The sequence below is a fragment of the Cyprinus carpio genome, chromosome A2 (assembly GCF_018340385.1).
Source record: "Cyprinus carpio isolate SPL01 chromosome A2, ASM1834038v1, whole genome shotgun sequence".
Classification (NCBI taxonomy): Eukaryota; Metazoa; Chordata; class Actinopteri; order Cypriniformes; family Cyprinidae; genus Cyprinus; species Cyprinus carpio.
The window spans coordinates 6,685,716-6,692,226 of NC_056573.1; the positions used below are offsets into that span (position 1 = coordinate 6,685,716).

General features: G+C 43.9%; 1 pseudogene; it reads right to left on the minus strand.

Moving 5' to 3' along the window:
* Nucleotides 1-2,242: 2,242 nt before the first annotated feature.
* Nucleotides 2,243-4,075, minus strand: LOC122135342 (annotated as a pseudogene).
* Nucleotides 4,076-6,511: the final 2,436 nt, after the last annotated feature.

Genomic DNA, 6,511 nt, shown 5'->3' on the forward strand with positions numbered 1-6,511 from the left:
GATTACCTTAATTTATTTGTTAGAATATGTATAACTAAATATTTTAACTAATTGCAAACGCTGAATAATCAATATGTCTCACTGCGTGAAAAGAGGAATTCCCGGGATAAATCTGACATGAGAAATTTCAATGAAACTTAAGTTCAGACAGGAACCACTTTAGCAAGTTTACTTGAGTTTATTAAACACAATTCATCTTTGGCGGTATGGTTCCTAATGGGGGTTCTTACTCCCAGAATAATTGACATACAAGAGGTTTAACATTAACCCCCCGGAACCATGAATTTAGAAATACATAACAATTAAGTCTTTAAAACAAACATGATAATCATGTGGATGTGGCAGTGATACGTCTATCCTGTAGCCTGGTTATGAAGATGGGTGTCTCGCAGTGGTGAGGTCCATACCAGCTAAGATTTGGAAGCCTTAGTGATCTGAAACAAAGAAGACGACAGCCAGAAGGTGCACAGTAATGTGCTCATGCTTATAATGGGGAGGGAGGGAGGGTTGCGAGCCGTTTTTGAGCATACTTACCGAGCCGTAGTGCCACGTATATATGTCCCGTATCTAATAGGAGAGAGGTGGTGATTGGAGCGATTTGACAGCTGACCGCATCAGCTGTTCACAGCCTTGCCTCCATGGCCTGTCTGAACTAACGCTGCGCTCGATTTCAGACAGGAACCACTTTGGCAAGTTTACTTGAGTTTATTAAACACAATTTATCTTTGGCGTATGGTTCCTTATGGGGGTTCTTACTCCCAGAATAATTGATATACAAGAGCTTTAACATTAACCCCCAAAACATAATGAGAAGTATTACTGCCTGAAGAAGAACCCCCAAAACCAACCTGTTCCAGTCCTGCAAGAGAAAAGACAGTGTTATTGAGATATCCTTAATGTAACCTACTGGCTAGCGAAGGGGTATTCTCCCTTCTAATAAGGCAGGAAATAGCGGGCCTCTGTATAATTAAGGTATGAGTGGTAGGAGAGTAGCGTTCCCTGTTTCCTTCCTGCAAAGGAGAAAGATAATGTTATAGAGATGTCCTTATGCCGCCTATGGTAGGAGAGGGGTGTTCTCCCTTCTAAAAGCGAGGGAGAGAATAGCAAAGTCCCCTCTTATCTAAGTAGCAGGGGTGTTCATTCTCTGCTGTAGAATGAACAGCAGTCCCCTGCAGCCAAAGCAGCAAAGGGTGTTCTCTCCAGCTGGAGAGAACAGCAGGTCCCTTTCTTCTGAGGGGGAGTTCGTCCCTCGCTTGAGAGATAACAGCGGCCCCCGTCAGGTATCGCGGCAAGGGGTGATCTCCCGCAAGAGAAAACAGCAGCCCCCTTTTTCTTTAAAATTTTTTTTTTTTTTTTTTTTTTTTTTATAAGATTTTCTCAAGGTTTTTTGTGCTGATGTAATTTTATTTTTTGTAGGACTTTTGTAATGTTTATACGCTGAAGAAGACCACCGACCCATGGCTTTGAGCATGGGTATGGAGACTATGGAAGCTGCGGTGGTGGCCGCGCCTATGCGAAAAGTGTGGCTGGTGTAAAGCGCGGGGTCCATGCCACAAAGTAGGCATATGGTTCGGAGACGTGAGGCAAACCAAGGCTTGGACATGGCTTCTCCTTTGTCGGTGATGAAAAGAGGATCTGTAGGATAGGATTTACTGCGTGAGCTTAACAGCCGGTTCATGGCTAGGAGGGGGCAATATCCATCGTTTGTACTAGAAATGCTAATGGTACTCCCGTTACTATCTCTGTCTGTTTTGGATGTTTCAGATAAATGGAAAAAAATGATCAGTGTGGAATGTTATATCATTGATTGTGAGATCGTGAGAGGGGTCGAAATTTTTGGAGTTGATCGTGAATTCCCCTCCTCTGAGAAATCCATAGAAGGCAGTGAGGAACGCTGCTTCTTAAAAGCAGGTTTGAGTACGGAGTGAACAGACCTGATCTTAATTTGTCTACCATCGTGTGTACCTGCGCGCGAGAGAGCGGTAGTCGTTTGTCGGGAATTGCGGGGCTTTCCTTTTTTAATCCGTTGAGGAGAAGGCATATGGAAGGATTTTGTAACAGGCTTAGAGAGGAGGGATCTAAACATCTAATGTGAAATTGGATGCCTGATATCAATATCTTGATGGTGGAAGACTTAAGTTTCCTGGATTCGAAGCAGTGCGTATGAAAGCACATATAATTGGTATGTTAACTGAATATTAGGCACCGAGAACGCTTAGCAGAAATCTGAAAAGGACGACCACGCAGAGTAGTAGGTTTTAAGTGTCGTGCTGCCGAATTAAGGTATTTTTCCAATAATGTATTCATTCTAGGATTGTTTGACTGAAGTTCGGGCAGCCCAGCCGTGAAGGAGCAGCTCCCGGACACAGGCGTCTGAATTCCTGGAAATTAAACCGAGACAGAGAGTCAGCTATTTTATTATCCAGCCCAGGTATATGAGCAGCTTTAATAGTAAAATTGTTCATGATTGAGATCCAGGTTAAACGCCTAATAAAGCGGTTAATGAAAGGCACGGATGAGGGACCCTTGTTAATGATGTTGACTGCAGCTTCGTTGTCGCAAAACACGAGGATGTTTTTCCTAGACCATTGATCTGCCCATAATAAGCAAGCAATCACTATAGGATATATTTCCAAAAGCGCTGTCGACTGTATAGAGGGGGGCAGTTATTCAAGTTCTTTTGGCCATCTTTCTGCAAACCATTGTTTGTTAAAAATCCCCCCGAACCCGACGGAAGGAGCTGCGTCAGTGAAGAACTGTAGTTTAACTGAGGATTCGATATCTTCTTTGTAGAAGAAGGAAATACTGTTCCAATTGTCGCATAATTTTGACCAGAATTTTAAATCGGACCTGCATCCTTCGTCTAACGTAACTGTGTCATGCATACTCTCTACTGTTTTAGACAGGTCTAGAAGTCTGGAAATGAAGGAATGACCTTGGGGAATAATCCTCATGGCAAAATTGAGATGGCCCAACAGGGAAAGAAGATCCCTTTTTGTTAGGGTAGGTGAACAGGAATAGGTTCTAATGAACCCTCTAATCCTTTCTAGTTTGTCTAGCGGAAGAGATGCTTGCATTTTCACTGAATCTAGCATGATCCCCAGGAAATCGAGGGCACACGAAATGGGCCTTTTGTTTTTTCTTCTGCGAGAGGAATGCCGAATTTATTGAATGCTTGAACCAGGGAATTGATGCTGCACGATGGGTTGGCATCTGGAAAGTCTATAAGCAGGAAGTCATCCAGCAGGTGAAATTAAGAACGAAGGCTAGAGTATTAATGAGTTTAATTGCGTTGTCCACTGTAGAATAAAGCCACCCCGAAAAGGGCCACTGAGAAAGCCAAGTTTTGAAGGCGTCGTTCTGCTTTGCTGAGCCACGCTCCTCTGACAGGATTTGAGCCGCGCAGCAGAGGAGGAGAAACAGCAGCTGCTGGAGGGGAAAAAGGGCAGTCTAGTGGAAGCGGCAGGTAGCGCTGATCCGAGAGATCTTCTAGGAAGCGCTAAGTCGGGGGTGTAATAGCGCGGTTAGATGTTGAGCTGGAAGTCTGTCCGTCGACCCCCGCCTGAGGTGCATGAGAAGAGAGCTGTGACTCCAGCGCCTGGATCCTGTTGTCCATGGCGGAAAGGGTTCCTTGAATTGAGAGCAGCGCTGAGAGAATCTTGTCTTCTCCTTGTACTGGAGCTAAAGAGGCACTTGCTGTTTTTGCTTTCTTTGGAGTTGGGCCTGCTTGATCGGTGGAGATATTTTTCCTTTTCTCCGTGGCTTTACGGACGGTAGATCGGGGAAGAGAAGATGCTGCGTTGGTGGATGGGGGCTGCGGGTCTTGATTGACTTCTTGTAATAGAGTCGAGAGCTGATCGTGATCCAGATTCGGAGGCACTTGCACGTTCAGAGTGTATAAGGTGGAAAAAATCCTTTCTATGGGCCATTCGGTGATGGAAAAAGGATTCCTCGCTGCAATCCTAGAGCTGCGTCTTACTAGCAGGGTTGGATCGATGTCTTCCGTGCCATGATCCGGGATTTCGTCCGGAGATTCTTCGGAAAGGATTTGTAGCAAAATGTCCGAAGTATCCATGACCAGGAAGCAGCAAGTAAGAAGTGAAAAGAATGACATGAGCTTAACTCTCATGCTGTTTTTAAACTGTATCGCAATGTTGCGAGCCGTTTTTTAGCATACTTACCGAGCCGTAGTGCCACGTATATATGTCCCGTATCTAATAGGAGAGAGGTGGTGATTGGAGCGATTTGACAGCTGACCGCCATCAGCTGTTCACAGCCTTGCCTCCATGGCTTGTCTGAACTAACGCTGCGCTCGATGTGTACCAACGTACACTTGAGATGCAGAGAGATTTCCGGATACAGGATATTTCTGATTGCACACACTAGACGTGTTCAGAGATTTCCAGTATCCAGCCCTCATAAAAATTAACCATGGTTTTATTATAGTAAAAGTGTATACTAATTGCCATTTGCAGTTTTACTACAAATAGGCTACCACGTAAAACTATGGTTAGTGTACCATGGATAATTAATGGTTACCATGGTGAGTAGCTACAATAATCATGTTTTTATTTTCTTTTTGTTTTGTTTTTTTTATGTACCATGGTTAATGTCGTGATAAAGGGAGCAAGCGCTGTCTTTTTTTTGGGGGTGTTTATCGGTTAAAAATTAATCGTCCATTCATTTTAAATCCAGGCTAGTTTCAATTAATTTGAACTGAATGAATCTAAACGAGTCTTTTGAACAGAATCGCAGTAATTTTGTTGTAGTTTGGTAATAGAGGTAATGAACAGTAATATATCACGCACTGACATTCCAGGCCTCGCATTAAGAGCTGATTCAATCACACGTGACCTGCAATTCATGACGCCCTTGAATCGAATCTTTTCGGAATCGATTCTACCCCTCCCGCCGCAGCTGTAATTTGAATTTGCGCGGGCGCGCTGACAGGAGAGCTTGTGTTCTGCACGAGCGGCAACCTCGCACTCTCTCTCGTGAAGCCAATAAGGAAGTGATTAAAACTGCAATTCATCGACTGGCCGCTTGAGGCTGGCTGCAAAAGGGAGTCAGTCCCATAGACTCCCCATGTTAAAATGCCCAACTTTACAGCAGAAAAAAACCTGTTTACAGCCTGGTTCAAAAAATGATTTTGGTCTATATTGCTAATTTTGGTGAATTTTTTTATAACTCATCTGTTTAAATTCTATTAAGCCTTAAAGTTCTGCATAATTAAGGGCGTGGCCACTTGAGTGACAGGTGGATTGCCGCTGCTGACAATGCCGTTGCGCTAGGTGGGCGTGGCTTCAGCAACCAGCTCCCGCCTTTTTGCCCATTTTCGATTATCCGGGAGAGTCGCGCGGTGACGCGCTGCCAAGATGGCGACAGCCCGCTCTGCACACTTTGGGCTTCAAAACAGGCGGGAAGGAAGTCGACCGGAAGTTGAAGTCGGCCGCGTGCCGCCATCTTGTAGCAGAACTTCACTTGCGTTAGCATCCCATTGACTCCCATTCATTTTGGCGTCACTTTGACAGCGAATAACTTTACATCTGAGGTGTTTAAAGACTCCATTTGTCCATTATTTATTTCTAAAGATACACAACAATGTATAAAGGGCTCCATTACCTTCTATGTTACATTATGGCCCCGTAGAAACAGTTTTTGTAAAAATAGGCTAACGATTGCGTCTCTCTGTCGCACAGTAGAGAAATTACCGTATGGACAGGAGGAGAAGCTCGCAGGCAATCGGGGAGACGTCAAGAGATATGGCATACTTGCGTTACATTTTAAAATACTATACAAAATAATTAATCAGAATACTTACTCCTGCTCACGCCAAAGAACTCCCCGCTCAAGCTCGCCGTCTCTGCAAGATTAACGATGGCAGTTTGCACGCACAGCTACTAGAAGGTTTACATCTGTCAGACAGGTTGCTGACGTCATCAAGCTTAGTTTGAGTCTGCGCGTCAGAAACGGAAGTGCTAAAAATCGCTAAAAATGGGCTTCACTTGTCTCAATTGAGTTCCAATGGGGTCGCTGTGTCCATTTCTTTTACTGTCTATGCTTCAAAACCGCTATTGAGGAGCCTATGGGTGACGTCACGGACACTACGTCCATATTTTTTACAGTCTATGGTTCTGCAGTGAGGGGCTACTGGCTGACCGCGTTCGGTAATTTCTGAAAGATTTACCTCAGACGTGAATACATAAGTGTGAATACATAAAATCATTTTGAAAAGCAGAAAATAACTTTAAACGTTGTTTGACGTTGTAATATTTTTTTTAATCTGTATTTCTAGCATGAAGTTGTTTCGAGCCATTTATTCCAGGTTCAGGACCTCCGTGAAGTTGGCCCCCCACCCAACGCAAAACGTCGCAAAAATATTCTCAATCGTTAGTGCTTCGTTTGTGCTGGTTTGTGCTGCACACGTTTAACCAAAATAAAATACCAATTACAAAATACTGAATTATTATGATAGTTCACCCAAAAATGAAAATTCTGTCATTTACTCACC